We start from the raw sequence: 17,309 nt of genomic DNA, 5'->3' as shown, positions 1-17,309 counted from the left end.
AGACATTTATCAAAAGAATCACCATACACCGTGAAATCATCCATGAAAACCTCAATTATTCTTTCAACATAGTCAGAAAAAATACTCATCATGCATCTTTGAAAAGTTGCAGGTGCATTACAGAGACCAAAGGGCATTCTCCTATATGCATATGTACCAAATGGACATGTAAATGTAGTCTTTTCTTGATCCTCAGGATTAATAACAATCTGATTGTATCCACTATATCCATCAAGAAAGCAATAAAAAGACTTACCTGCTAGGCGTTCAAGCATTTGATCCATGAATGGTAATGGAAAATGATCTTTGCGTGTAGCAAGATTTAGCTTTCTGTAATCAACACACATTCTCCATCCACTCGAGATGCGAGTAGGAATGAGCTCATCATTTTTGTTTTTCACCAACGTGATTCCGGTCTTTTTAGGCACCACATGGATTGGCGCAACCCATTTACTGTCCGTGATGGGATAAATGACTCCTGCATCTAACAGTTTTAAAATTTCAGCTTTCACTACCTCCATCATAGGCGGGTTCAACCTCCTTTGCATTTCCCTTGTTGGTTTCACATTGTCCTCCAATAGTATGTGATGCATACACATTGAGGGACTAATGCCCTTGATGTCAGCTAAAGTCCATCCAATGGCCGTCTTGTGATCACATAACAATTTCACAAGTTTTTCCTCTTGCGTATTTGTCAAACCTGATGCTATAATAACGGGAAGTGTATTGTTGTCGCCAATGAATACATACTTCAAATTATCGGGCAAAGGTTTCAATTCTAACTCGGGTGCCTGTAAAATAGATGGCAAAAGCTTTTTATGTGAGAGTACTAAATCAACAAAGACATTACCATGGGGAACAATTTGCAATGATTGCAAAGCCAATGCTGATTCGTGCACGTTTTGGGGAACACATATGTGCCTCTCCATCTCTTCTATCTCGGTAAAATCATAGCCATAGCTCAAAGCTACGCTTAATCCAACCTCACAATCAAAATCAAAAACTTGCTGCACACACTTATCAACTTGGTCATAGCATGTGATAGAATAAACATTGCTATAAGGATATTTCATTGCATTATGAAAATTAAATTCAATCTTTTCATCTCCTACTTCCATAGACAAAGTATCCTTACCACAATCTATCCTTGTATTGGCAGTTTTCAAGAATGGTCTCCCAAACAATATAGGAGTGCTGTTTGATGAATCACAAGAATCATGTTCCATATCAAGAATATAAAAGTCGCATGGAATGACCAAACTATCAATCTTAACTAGGACATCTTCTATCACACCAAGTGGGTAAACAAAACTACGATCCGCAAGTTGTATTACAATGCTAGTTTTATTCAAAGGCTCAAGACTAAGAGAATCATAAACATGTTTGGGCATAACACTAATGGATGCACCTAAATCGCATAAAGCTCTTTTAAAACTAGCATTACCAATAACACATGGGATAGTAAACGCACCTGGGTCGTTTTGTTTCAAAGGCAGATTCTTTTGAACAACGGCAGATACAACTTCACCCATACTTACCGTTTCATGACCTTTCAGTTTGAAAGCTCTCTTAGTAGTACACAACTCCTTCAAGAATTTTGCATACTTGGGAATTTGCTTGATAGCATCAAGCAAAGGAATGTTGAGTTCTACTTTCTTGAAAACCTCTAAAATCTCTTTTTCTTTGTCCTCTTTCTTTGACCTAGAAGAACTCACAGGAAAGGGTGGAATTGTTTTAAAACTGGAAGTCATTGATTGAGGACTTACCTTTAGAGTGTTGGTCGTGGTTTCAATTTGTGAAGGAGAAGGATGTTTCTTTTTTGTACTCAATTCAGTTTCTATCTCTTCTTCTTCCTCCATCTCAATTTGTTTCGACCTTTTCTCTTCAAGTTCTTTCCCACTTCGCAGCATGATCGCACTAACATTCTCTTTTGGATTCAATGCTTGGGAGGGCAATTTTCCATTCATTTGTGCTTCCAATTTCCCCACACTTGAAGCTACTTGCCCCATTTGCTTCTCCAAGTTGTGAATACTTGACCTTGTTTCCTGTTGAAAAGACATGACATTTTGTTGCAAGGTCACAGTGTTAGAAGCCAAAGTTTTCATCATCTCACGAAGATCATCACTGGATGACGACCCCATAACATTGGAGTTTGTGAATGAAGGGGGTTGTCTTGCTTGATAATTCTGTTGGGGCTGAAATCCATGGGGATGGAATTGTCGGCCTTGATTGCCTTGTTGAGGCTGGTTCCCATACCATAGGTTGGGATGATCTCTCCATCCAGGATTGTACGTGTGGGAAAAAGGATCATACTTACGCTGAGGTTGTCCATTGAATGCTCCATCAACTGCATTAGCTTGTTCAATGTAATCTTCTTGCATTGTTGGGCACATATCTGAAACATGTCCTTGTAAGGAGCATATGCTACAAACTTTCACCTGCTGTACATTGCCACAAGCCAAAGAACGCACAAGAGAAGTAAGATCATTAACTTTATTCTCAAGGTTAGAAATACTTATCTCATTTACTCGTTTATTTGCAAAGTCTCCACGAGTGCCAAACTGTTTCGAGTTGGCTGCCATGTTTGAGATCAATTGGCGTGCAGCCTCGGGTGTCTTATCTACCAATGCCCCTCCACTTGCAGCATCAATGATACTACAGTCAGTAGGCATCAATCCTTCATAGAAATATTGAATGAGCAGCTGATCGGGTATTTGATGATGAGGGCATTGAATGCACAGTTGCTCAAATCTTTCCCAATACTCGGAAAGTGTCTCTCCATGAGATTGTCGAATCCCACATATTTCTTTCCTTATGTTGGCAACTCGAGATGCTGGGAAATACTTCTCAAGGAAGATCTTCTTCATGCCATTCCACGTTCCAATTGAACCTGGGAGAATGGAGAAAAGCCATACCTTTGCTGCCCCTTTTAAAGAGAAAGGGAAAGCTTTCAACTTAACCTGTTCTTCATCAACTCCATTCGGTTTCATGCCAACGCAAACCATATGGAATTCCTTGAGATGAGTATGAGGATCTTCTCCTGCAAGACCATTGAAAGTTGGTAGCAAATGTATAAAACCAGATTTGAGCTCAAAGTTTACATTATTGTCGATGTTTATGCACAATGGCTGATTTTCCACGTTAGGAGCAGCAAGCTCCTTGAGTGTTTGTTGTCGTGCAACAGCCATGGTGTTAAAGCGAGCTTCCTTTCGTAACCTGCGTAAAGTTTTTTCTATTTCGAGATCCAAATGCACTTGAATTTGATTAGTAGAACGGGTTACTGGCATAAATCATCAAGAAAATTCAAAATAAACCAACCACACAAGAGATCGAAAACAATGCAAATTGTACGAAAATCCTACGGTAGAAAACAAAAACTGCCTAAAAACCCTAGAAAACAGCGGAATTTGGCCTCGATAGGGTGGGGCTACTGGTTTACCACTAGTCCTGTTTAGAACGTCGTTTCCCTTCAGGAAACAAATGGCCGATACCTAATTCCACCAAAAAATCTGTTTTGAACAGTACCGCTGCCGTAATGAACAGTACCGCAGCAAACAAAAATTCTGTTTTTTTTTTTTTTTTTCAGAAAAAGAAATAACAATCACAGCAAATAAAAATAATAGCACAAGAATCAACTAAAATTACTTCCCCGGCAACGGCGCCAAAATTTGTTGCGATGTCGCGGTCGCACAAATTAATTACCCTAGCTTCAAACACAACACACAAGATAGTATAGAGCAAGCAAGGGGTCGATCCCACGAGGAAGATTCAAGTCAGATTTTTATGCTAGATGATATGCAATTTGGGGGGGGGGGGTTGGACGTTATCTAGGCTAAAGAAAAAGAAAACAGAAAACTATCAAACTAAATTTAATAAAATCAGAAAATTATCAAGAGAACAAACCTTGGTCACAAGCACACATCCACCTACAGAAATCAGAACTGATCATGGAAACGAAACATCAATTTATATTCTGAATATTTATCTCTTCTTAACATTGGTTAGTTAACGGATCCGCCGTATAACTAGCCCTAACCATCAAACAACCACAGTGTCCGCACTAGTAATTTAATTCAATGGCAGCCTTAAGAACTAGATAAGTTGATTAATCAAGAAAACATAACTGTCCGCAGTCTATGTTTGATTTGATTGAATGTTCTCCCTAAGATTAATAACGTAGATCCGCCACAATTATTAAACTCAGTTGCTTCACAAGTTCATATACCACAACTCCGGTTTTGATATCAAACTTAACAATAGATTGTCTACAATAATAACTTAGAGTCCGCTCTAGCAATTAAAATAAACAATCATAGGAAAAATAAGCATAGGAGAACAAACATATTCATCATATAAACTGAAAAGAAAAGGTAAACTAAATCTCACAGTTCTTGAAATCCGAAGGTTTCCGTGTCCTTGCAACCAAGAAAAAGTGTTTAGCCTTGCATGTTTGTTGAACAACTAATCAAAAAGAAGAAAGAATGCATAATTTAGGGTTTCTTAGAGGAAGGGGGTGTTTTTCTCTCCTTGGCTGGCTGCTCCCCTTCTCTTCTCTCATTCTTTTTATATCCTAGGAAACCCTAGGTCTCTATTTTACAAAATAGTCCTCCATTAAGTAGACTGTTTACATTTAAGTACTTCAATAACTATTTTCCTAAAAAGGAGAAATAGCCTTGCATGAAATCTTCAAGCTTTGATTTAGAGGAGCTAAATTGCTGAAATAAAAACTTGGATATCGGTTTAAATGCTTCGGAATGTCATTTGGACTCGTTTCTTCACGAAACCTGTTTGCTGGCAGAATTCAGATGTCATCTTTGAAAAATCATATCTCCATCACATGACATCTTTTTTGGCTGAAATTTTGAGCGTTTATATAACTTTGAGTCATGAATCCAAAAAAATTGAGTTTGCATCAATTGGACTTCTGTAGCTCCAGATATTCAAGTTGGAATGGCCAAAGGTCAACACTGGCAGATTGCGAGATTTGACTTTGAAGGCTGCGATTTCCATGCTCTTCCTTATTTTATTTTCTTGCCTTAGATGTCCAGAAAGGTATGGATGTTACCTTTTTAATTCCACTGGAATCACTTCATTTCAACCTCTAGAGCTCACGCTCTGCACAAAACATCGACTGAAGGTCAAATCTGCCAATTATCTCCAATTTACTCCTTTTTGCATCTTTCATCCAAAAGTGCCTTCAAAACATAAAACAAAGAATATCAAGGCATTTTATATATAAAACATAGGCAAAACACTAGTTAAATGTGGGTGAAACTATTGAATAATATGGTTGCATCACTCTTAATGAGGGGGTTTCCACTTCTAAAGGCATCACCGCCTCCATTCTATATACCAAAGTGTACGGTGTGGCTCCTGTTGAAGTTCGGATTGCGGTGCGGTACGCATGAAGGGCATATGGCAACATCTCATGCCAATCCTTGTAGGTGACTACCATATTCGAAATAATCTTCTTTGACATTTTCTTAGCAGCTTCTACCGAACCATTCATCTTTGGCCTATAAAGCGAGGAATTGGGATGCTTGATTTTCCATTTAGCACATAGTTCTATTATCATCATGCTATTGAAGTTCTGTGCATTATTAGTTATAATATTTTCTAGTGGACCATATCGACAGATCAAATCTCTTTCCAAAATTTTTTTACCACCTTTTGCCTCCACGACATCCAAATCTCAACAATGTTTCGTCAGATGATTTCTTATACAAAGTTTCCCCATCAAGATAGAAATACATTACCAACCTCCTCAAAGTCTTTTTATTGATTTTGGATGCGCCCATGGGATATTTCTGGTTTTGGATGAAATTCTTGATATCATAGTACCAAAGGTTTCCATCTATTTCTCTTTTAACTGAGCAACAATGAGCTGGGTTATTTCTGGTATCAATGTGTACCGGCCGCACCTTGTGCCCAAAGTCTATTCTAGTCATAGAAGCTAGTGTGACCAAAGCATCAGCAAAATGGTTTCCTTCCCTTCCTAGATGGGTGAACTTTATTTCCTCAAATTCTCTAGCCAATTTAGACAGGTATTATTAGTAAGGTCTCAACTTCTCGTCCTTGGTTTGCCATTTTCCTTTCACTTGGAAAATAATCAAAAATAGAGTCTTTATACATATCTATCTTTCTAATATTTAGCTTCAATGCCACCTTTAAAATGAGAATGCAAGCTTCAAACTCCTATGTTGTTAGTGCACCCAAACTACGACTTAAATGAAACCGGATAAAGTTTCTTATCATGAGAGATTAGCATTGCCCCCACTTCGTTACCATAGCACCATCAAAGTACATAATACACCAATCTGATTTCCTTTCCTTGACTAAAAGCACATTTTTATCAGAAAAATCAAATTTTAACGGCTCATAATCTTCCACAACATGGTCAGCTAGGTGATCGGCGATGACTTTCATAGCTTTTCTTGTCATATATACTATGTCGTACTTAGCTAGTAGAACTTGCCATTTTGCAATTCAGCTTGATAGATAGGGGTGGATTTAGTGGGTACCGCTTGATTTTCACGAAAGCTTCTTCACACTCTTATTCCAAATTCTGAGATTCTTCTTCCTTAACAATTAAAGATGAGTTCATAGGTCGTGGTTAATTGGGATATAAACGGAGCAATGCAATTCAACCTTCCCAAGAACCTCCTTACATCCTTCTCAGTCTTGGGAGTTAGCATAGATTAAATAGCCTTTACTTAACCAGGGTCCACTTCTATCCCTTTGTCACTCATCATAAATCCCAACAACTTCCTAGATTTCACCCCGAATGAAAACTTGCATGGTTAAGCCTCAACTTGTACTTCCTTAGTCTTTCAAATAATTCCTTCAATATTTGGACATGATTCTCTCCCTCTCTAGATCATGTCATTCACGTATACTTTAATCTCCTTTTGCATCATGTTGTGAAATAGAACCATCGTGGCCCTTTGGTAGGTAGCCCCGACATTCTTTAACCTAAATATCATGACTTTGTAGCAAAAGGTTCCCTATGGTGTTACAAAGGTTGTCTTCTCCTTATCCTATTGTGATATTTTCATCTTATTGTAGCCCAAAAATCCATCCATAAAGTAATATATGGATCGAACAATACATCTATGTGTGGTAGAGGAAAATTATCCTTAGGGCTAGCCTGGTTTAAGTACCTAAAGTCCAAACATTGATTTTATCTTTCTTTTTGGGCACGACAACTATGTTAGACACCCATTTAGAAAATCAGTGTTCCACTGCTTTTCAATTTCTACCTTTATTCGAATTGGTCCTTCTCAACCTTTGCTTAACCGATTTGCATCCTTCTACTAGTGGTACCTTATACAAACCAGGCATATCCTTGTATGACCAAGCAAAAACATCTACATAATCTCGGAGTTGTGCAATCAACTCTTCTCTTTCTTTAAGGGTGATCAAAGTCTGTATCTTCAACCTTCTTTTGATTTCTTCATCGCCCACATCTATGGTTTCAAGCTCCTCTCTAGCGGGTTTCCAAGCTTGTTCATGTTTATTAATTTTTGTGAATCCCCTAATGTTATTTTCCTACCATTCTTCCTCCTCTACAACTAATATTATTCTTTAAAGTCCGGCCATTCATTCTCAGTGTAAAGTGCAGGTGTAGTTATGGAAGATTCGCTTTGAAAAACGAAAGTGATGTGTAAAAACACCAAGATGAACTTTTTGAAAATGCATGATCTCATTAACAGGAAACGTTTTGCTAAAAAAACGATAAAATCCCATTGACATTTGGAACCTCGATTTAAAAAGTTGAAAAAGGCAAACAACACAATATCATGATCAAACAAGCATTGTTGATTAAATTTTGAACACCAATGGAGCTTTTTGGGTCTCCCAACTCTAGAACATCTCTCCCTTGGCTAGCTTTTGAATGAAGGTCTTGAGATTCAAGATGCTTTGAGCTTAGGCTTGTTTGGATGCAAAACGATATAATGGAGCATACACCCTAAGGATAGGTTCTAGTTCCTTTATATGAGACATAGGGTAGGTTTACTACTTGGTCTCTAAAAAGGGTATCTTGCTGTCCTAGTGATCACCCTCGTAAAGGCAATATGGGGGTTTAGCAGATAGTGGGATGGCACATGTACCAATCACTATCAGTCTAAACACTCAGAAAAGAGTTAGGGTTTACACAAACTTAAACCTTGACTCAAGTCATAAGGCAAGCTGCTAGTCCCCCACTTAACTTAAATTTTAATGTGTGTGCTCTCCAAAAAGAAAATAATGATAAAGTGATGAATGACTACATCATGTATGACAGAATGTAAAGATACATGCTAAAGCTTTTAAACAAATTATCATTCATAGTAAAAAAAACAACAACACATAGCATAATAAAAAAACAATTACCAAGCTTAGTCCAAGGGTCCCCAGTGGAGTCGTCATCCTGTCGCACCCTAGCGAGCGGAGCGTGGCGATCCTCAGTTGATTTCGGAGTCTTTTGTTTTGATTGTGGATAAAGGGAGTCGCCACCTAGTATTATGGTCACTAGGAAACCTAACTGGTCTTTCAGAGATTCTAAGGCAAGGGACTGGTTGCATAAAGGGAAGGCATTAGCACCCCTAATACGCCCTACCTAAGGTAAGCTGCTTGGTGTTAATTTGGTTTGTCTTATAATTGCTATGGTGTTGGTGTTTTCTAATCCCATCAATTTTTCTAGGTTTGATTCAAACTAAATTTATTAAGATAGAAATCTAAGGAGATTCCATGTGCTTTAAAAGCTTATTTTTCCCTTAGTATTTCATACTCTTACGGCTCGTAAACCGCGGAGTAAAAAAAATTGAAATGTCCTCAATTACAATCAAGGCTTCTTTCAAGGATATGTGATGACTTATTATCCCTAGAAAATTATTTTGGATATTTACCACTTATGGTTTCTTTATCCAAATATTAACAGTGAATAATAACAAGTTATTCCCATTAAATATTTTGGATATTCATCCCTTTAGGATTTCTTTATCCAAACATTAACGGTGAATAATAGATGAATTCCCCCCACAATAAGATTCTTTATTTTTTGGAATATTGGCCAATACTCTTTGGAGTTTTACAAACATCTTGTAAAATCCAGAAATGCAAGAAAATAATTTTTTATTGTGTTTAAGAAATCAATGCGAAAACACATTTTTAAAACTTCAAATATTTGTTTTTTTATATATAAAAAAACGTTCAAAACATGTTAGGGTATTGGCCGTATGCAACACACAAAAAAAACATTTTTTATATTTTCTTTATAAAAAATACAAACATTACATTTAATCACAATAAAAAGACACATGTTAATCAAATTCTTAAGGCTTTAATAAATCAGTTATTAAATCCCAAAAAATATATAGAAACATGTTCTTATATTTTCACGGGAAATACAACAGGATTTTATTTGTCCTTCAGATACTTGATCATATAAAAATTAAAAAATTAAATTCATTTTCTTTTTTTATCTTTTTGATTTTTTTATAATTCAATGACGTACATAAAAAAAAATACAAACACACACACACACACATCCCTTTTTATTATGTTTTTTTATACACTCATATGTCATTACAAATAACACAAATTTAAAATAAAACAGACAACACATCACACAAATAAAAAAAATACATAATAGCCCCCAAAAATCCAGGAAACTGCTAGGAAGGCTTCTGACAATGCAGGAACAGTGGCAGCGCGTGGTTCTCACTCGCCGCCGCCACTGGCGGCGCGTGGGTTCACGCACCGCCAGAAAAAATAACAGGGGAGATCTGCAACGACTTCCTCCCCTCTTCATTGTCTTCGCCGGCGGTGACAACCATCGTGACCTGCAACAAGAAAAAAGAGAAAAACGCAGGCAGTTGATTTTAAACCATTTCTTTTTTTTTCAAATATGTTCTCGGTCTTCCCCTTTTTTAGATCTGTTTCTTCTGTAGGTCTGTTTTTCTTTGTTTCACCTTCTTCTCTGTTTCAGGTGGCCGGCGGCAAGGAGGAATTATTTAGAAAGGGGCATCGCTGCTGGGGAAAGGAACAGCGGTGGCTGGCCTTACTGCTGCTTGTCTGTCGCCGTTACTGTTGAGGAGACCAAAAGGGAAGAAGATCTGTTGAAATGGGGGGAGCTCCGCTGGTTTCTGTGAAGGCCGAATGAGTCGGCGCCTGTGAGGGGGAGAGGGAGATCGTGACTGAGGGGCTGTGGGTTTGTTTGACCAGCTGAGAAAGGAGAGGGACGATGGTGGAGCGGCTGTTTCTAAGTTAAATGGGAGACGGGAGCAGCTGAGTCTGTTTGAGAGAGATGAGGGAAGAGACGGGGCTCTGTTGAAGAATAAGAGAGGATGAGCGGCTACCTTTTGTTGGCTAGGAGAGGGGGAAGGGAGGCGGTGTCCGGCGGCTCTCTGGCTTTTGGCCAAAAGAGAGGGGATTGGCTGGAAGCTTGGGAAGAAAAAAATATATCAAAAGGAAGGGGCCCCGGATTGTTGGCTTGTTTTTGGCCAAGGACGGGGGCAGCCATTGTAGCCTTTTTTTAATAAAGAGAATAGGGTTAGGTTTTTTGTTTGCCCTCTATTTTTATCTCTAAAATTCTCTCTTCTTCATTTTCTTTTTTTCCTCTTTCTATATGGCCGGGTGTTCTTTTTATATAGAAAATCTCTACTCGTGCTATTTAAAGAAATATTACAATAATTATTGCAAAGATTGTCTACTATAACTAGCACCAACAAATCCTATATATATGGTATTTTTTTAATTGCAATGATTATTTTCCCTAACCAGCACGAATCAAATCATATATCTATGGTATTTTATATTGCAGTAATTATATATGATTCAGTAATTATCTCCTTGATATATTGCTTCCTTAACCCTGATGCTCTATGTTACCGCCACATGTAAGCCCTTATTATTATTATTATTATTATTATTATTATTATTTATTTTAATTTTTTATTTGAAAATTTATCAAAATATGGGTCAAAAATTAGGTAGCAACAAGGACGATGTCTAAGGTAAGGGTATCAAACAAAATGATAGATCCCTCTCCAATAATAGGGGAGGTACTACCATTGGCTATGAAAATAACTGACTGACGAGAAGGTTTAAGAAATTTTAACTGACTATAATCCATAGTCATATGATTGGATGCACCTGTATCAATAATCCATTTAGAAAAATATGAACTTGAAGTCTTGCCATGGCAAAGTGCAACTGAACCACCCCTTCAATTGTTCCTGCTTGTGACATATTCTTATGATCAATATCCTTTATAGTATGTTGAAAGAGGGCTTTCATTCTGCTTAGTAGAAAATGACCTTTCATTTAATTTCAAAGTACAAATTTCATCCGATCTATCATAAAAGGTTTTTGACATTGCTTCCCATATTTCTTTAGTCATGGGAAGATGAATAGATTATTGCATTAATGATGGACTCATCAAGTCTATAAGCTGATTCTTGACTTGATGATTTTTAGTTATCAATATTGCCAACTTTAGATCTTTAGGTGCAGGTTTCATCACTTCTCCTATGAGATACCAGCCTTGTTATGAGCACCAATCCACATCTTCATGATTTGGGATCATAGTGAATAATTAGTCTCATTCAGTATAATTCCATTTGGGAGTGGAGAATTATTTTGATGAACTATGATTTGTGACGCTGGAGTTGGGACTCGTACGTTGGTAATGTCTGAAGTAGTTTTCATTTAGACCAAAAAGGAAGAAAACAAAATATGATATTCAGAATACAGAATAGGAAGGGAAAAAAAGAAAAAAAATTGTCATTATATATTTAGAGTTTTACAATGTCTCTACAATACTTTTTTATTCACAAAGAAAGTCTTTGTATTTACAATCAAGTGTAGAAGGCAAGATACTAGTTGCCATCATTAAAAGATTACAATATAAACATGAGATTATAATTACAATCAATTAGCCTTATATTTCGTTTAACTAATAGCTAGAATAGGAAATACAACTTATGCTAACACAAAATAAGAAAATGGCTTTGAAAATGAAGATCAAGCCATAAAATATTAGAATATTGTAGAATAATTTAAATTATATCTTAGGTTTCACTTAATAGCTTAAAATTTCGAATTGATATAGTTTTTTAACATGATATTAGAGTCTTATTGACTAAGTAGTCATAAATTCAAACCTCATCACTTTTATTTTATTTGATAAAATAAACATAATATAGTAATGAATTTGTGCAAGTTTCAAGATCAAAGAACTTTCACTTGAAGGAATATATTATAAAATAACATAAATTATATCGTTTACTTGAGATGATATATTAAAGAATAATATAAATTATAGCTTATAGTCTTTTATTTAAGGTATGTTAAAAAATAATATAAATTATATTTTGAATTCTTATTTAATAGTTTAAATTTTCAACTTTTGGATTGAAAAGATTGTTAATTTTACACGAAACAAAATTCTGGTTTAAACTTTGGTGGCGTATTATTAAAACAATTGTGCAAAACCCATGATAAATGAGGAACTACTTATATAATAAAAAAGGACAGTAAAATGTTGTGCAAATGTGTTGGCTTCACACATGGTAAGAGCTAGTTATAATGGAACTCCCACCAAAATACTTGCTCCATCACCATTCCTCTTGCCCTGTGCATCAACAACTTCACTTGATAGCCTTCAAGTGTGAGAGATGGAACACCTCTCTTTCAAGGTATACATTTTAGGATTTACTATTAAGACAATTCAGGCCCACTTGTCACGAGGATACATTCATTATTCATGGATTAATTAGTCATGCTTTTTGAATTTACTTTCTTGTCTTTCCTATAATAATAATAATATAACAAATTAAAAAAAAATGTTTTACTGTGGCTTATGAGATTCACAATGTGTTGTTTGTTTTTAATCTCTCTTTTATTTTTTTTCCCTCTCAATTTTCTCTTTGTTAGGATTTGAAATTCATAATTTGTTTTGATTTGTTTTTAATGTGGTTATCGTGATTTAAAAAAAAAACATCTCAATATCGGATTAGTACTCGATTTTATAAAAACAATTTTGAATTTGTTCTTTGCAAGAAATCAAAAGCGAGGAGACCAAAAATAAATAAATGATGACATGCCTTAAAAAAAAAACAATGTCAATTCTAGTCCATTTTTTTTGCCTTTTGTCTTAAATATTTTTTTTTTCAATTTGATCCTTCAATGTTATATTTATCGAGGTTTGAGGATGATAGTTTATTTTGATCTACTCCTATATAATTATCTCAATTTCAAAAAAAAATTCATGTTAGTGGATTGATGTTTGATTTCACAAAAAAAAGTCAAATTTTATTGTTTGAGAAAATTGAAAAGGAGATAACCAAACTTGAAACAAAGAAAAAATATGAGGTCTTTTTTAAAAATTGTTTTAAGTAAGCGCATCTTTGCCTCATTTTGCCTTTGAATGTTTGTTAAAATTCTTTTTCCCTTAAGTTTGTAAATTAAACAGTTTGGTCCAACACTTTATTTTACTCACATTTTAGTCCCTGAGTTTGAGAGAAAATAGAGTCATCGGATTAGAACGGAAGAGAGAGAAAGATGACAAACAACCACTTTTTGACAATGAAACTTGTCGTTCTTATTATAAATGAGTTTCATTTGACAATAAGAGTTTCATTTAGGTCTTTTTTCCTTTTATCTTACCAAAAAAAAAAGACCAAGCGTCATAATGTTTTGGATATTTCAGTTTGTTTTTTGTTTTTTAAATGATTAAATGTTAATTTAATATCAAAAATGGGTTTTTGATGTTCTCAGGTGTTTCTTAGGTGTTTTTGGCTGAACAAAATAAGAGAAAATGGGTTTTTACCCTTAGGGGTTGGCTGCATGATTTTCTAGCCATGACATCTAGAACAACAACCAACACATTGCCTATTGTTTTTTTTTTAAAGGCGAATGTCATGTTATCCATCTTTTTAAAAAAGAAAAAAATAAATAAAAGAAGGTCAACGCATATGGGCTGGCCCAGCCCCGCATGCTTATGCTTTTTTAAAGCATAAGTGTGTTAGGCCAAACGACTTGTGTACTTAGCCTTTTTGTAATATTTTTTTTATTTTATCCTTCAACATTGTGATTTTACTGATTTTTTTTACCAACTTATTTTTTTCTTCCAATTGCATCCTCTAATATTTGATTGGTTTTGAATTAGATTTCATGATTTGTTTTGGTTTGATTTTTATAGATTTATCATTGTCTCAAATAAACATTTTGACATTTGACCGATGATTAATTTTGTAAGTGACTTTTTTTATAGTTAAATAAAAAATAGTTTTTTTTAAAAAAACAAAATTATTAAACCCAGAAAAGTCCATGACCCAGATTGTAATTTTCAAAGGTTGAATTGGATTGATAGGAAATTGAGCTTCATAATTTGTTTTGGTTTTCTTTCTATTTTGTTATCACAATACTAAATAAATATCTTAATATTGGGTTAGTTCTTTATCTTGCAAACGTTTTTTTTTATTATACAGCTAAATAAAAAAATAGTTAAATATATGTTATTAAACCTAATGGAGTCAATGAATAGGGTCGTGAATTTAGCGAGTTAACTTGGGATGATTGAGAATTGGTTTTGTAATTTTTTTTATTTGATTCCTATGGTAATATTGCAGTCTGAAACAAATATTTTTACATAAAGTTGTTACTTAATTTTATGAGCAACTATTTTTGCTATCAAACATTTTTCCATACATTTAATGAAATAAATCGAGAATTATATGTGCTAATAAATATTAAAAGAACTGTTAACACTAATAAAATGTTGAGTCGAAAAGCTGAGAAAAATAAACAAATTAAGATATTTGATCTCGTGCCATAAAAAACTCTTCACTTTTTTATTATTATACGGTAATAGATTATCATTATTTTTTGTAAGAAGAGTAATAATTTAAATTCAATTAAAGCAAAATGTATTTATTTTCTTAGAATTTATTTTTTAATAATAGATTTTCAAAAAAGAGATTAGCTTGTGAAGCCATGTTGTTTATTCAATAAAAACCAAAGGCAATCAAAATAAACAAAAACTATCTGAACAAACAAGTGTATTGCTTTAATTAAAATTCCTTCACCTTATTATTGAGTTCATTTATTGGGACATTTCTTTTTCAGTATAATTGTTTGCAAATAATAACTTATTTGAACAATAAAAATAATGTTGGTATAATTCTTAAGTGAATGAATTAAAAAATAATATAATATAACATTAGTGAAACATATAATAATGAAGTAATTGGAGGAGTTAAGTTAAAAACCCAAAACATATATTTATTTAATTTAATTTAATAAATCTTAATTTAAATTGAAGTAAAATGGTAACATCATTTTACCTTTTAAAAAACATTAAGAGGATGATGGTTTTATCATTCTAGTTAAACCTAGATTAACTCACAAAATTAAAGACCGAGTTATGTACTTGATTCAATTGATTTTCATTTTAAATATATATATTTTTATATAATTATACCAAACTAAAAACAAACATCCGCAAAGAAACTAAATAACTTTTATAAAAACAATCAATAATAGTTGTTCAAAATAAGTGCTTGCTAATATTATAAAAAGAGTGCTATAATTTTATTAGAAAAAAAATCAAAACTAAACAATATTTAATAAAATAATACCCCATATATATTTCTAATTAATTTATTTTAATGAACTTAATTTTAAGTTGAAGAAAAAAAAAGCAAAAAGAGATCAGACACATCAATTTAGGTGGGCGAACTGGCCCATACAAAAAGGCTACATGCATTGGCTTGCAAATGAAAAATAACATATTATTTTCATGTTTAATTTTTGACTATTAGAGAGGTGTTTAAAAATTAGGTTCGATTTTTTTTTATTCAAAAACTACTTTTCAATATATTTTCATCTAAAAACATTTAACAAACACCGGTATAACATCAATAAACTAATTTATCAACTTAAAACACTAAAAAATTAGTCAAAAAACACAAAATTAAAATTAAAAAAAATATTCTACCTCAATCTACTTTTTTTCCAGCAAGATAATAGGTAAAAAAACATCTAAATTGAACCTTTTATTATAGAGAATCCATTGACACAAAACAATAGCTTTTTTTTGTTTTCTAGATATGATTAACTAACAACTTTTTCTTTTCTTTGTGGTTTTTTGAGGAATTTCACTCTTTTTTTTTAAATGTAGGAACTAAGAAATTAACAAAATAAATTTTGAATCAATAGGGAAAAAAATATAAATCGATAGGGACTGAAAAGGCTCTTCATAAATAATCCATGTAAAACAGACTCATTTTTTGCCTTAATCTCATTTTTTTTGTCTCCGAATTTTAATTTCTTTCTTGAGCACTAAAATAATTTTTTAAAAAAAAATAAGCATATACTGAATATCTATATATTTTTTTATACCGTGATAACGTCAAAGAAAAAAACTAAATTAAATCATCAAACCTAATTACTTGTAAGTGTAATATAGATGGAAAAAATTGAAACACAAATTTTGATGACTGAAAAAATAAATACTATTTAAATAAAAAAAACTTACCATAACATGAATAACAAGTTTTGATGAAGAATACATTGGAAATCGTGTCTCAATAATCTATATGCAATTGACGAAAAAATAAAAATGAATATGAGAAAATTATGTAACAAATTTATAATAAAACAGTAACAAAACATAAATCTTATATTCATCGAATATTCATGACAATGAATTTAAAAACTCTTTCTTTCTATATATATATATATATATATATATATATATAAACAAAATAATTGCTAATATTACAAAAATATTGTTACAAACTTATTTGAAAACAAAAGAATATTTTATTTTTATTTTAATGGAATAGTGTTTAAAATATAACTTTAATTACTTCAATTATAATGAATTTTAATTAAAAAATTTTGTAAAAAAAATTAAAATGTTGTACGGAAGGAGTTCAAGCATTTGGACTTGAGTGGGCAAATGCTCGTGTCACGTTACAAATAAGCCTAGAAAAGTGTGGGCATCCAAGGCCAGACTAGCGTGCCTGTCATTCGTTCCCCATTTTTTTTTATATATATAATTGGATGGATGCTTTTTTTTTTTCCCCTTAAAAAAAAGAGACAACGCATCATTTATAAGTAAAGATTCTAGCCCGTTTCGATGACCAAAAGGTCATCTCCAAGTTGTGGGATCCCATAAAACACCAAATTTTATATTCAATTTTTTGATGTTTTTCTCTCTCCTTTTTTAAATTCAAATACAAAAATATAAATAAAATAAAGTTGAGAACCTAAATGTAAAATTCTAAAACTAACAAAAAAACGAATAAAAAAATATTTTT

The sequence above is a fragment of the Populus nigra genome, chromosome 4 (genome assembly GCF_951802175.1).
Source record: "Populus nigra chromosome 4, ddPopNigr1.1, whole genome shotgun sequence".
NCBI classification, from domain to species: domain Eukaryota; kingdom Viridiplantae; phylum Streptophyta; class Magnoliopsida; order Malpighiales; family Salicaceae; genus Populus; species Populus nigra.
The sequence above is the reverse complement of the archived record's forward strand: the minus strand, read 5'-3'. Positions refer to the sequence as shown.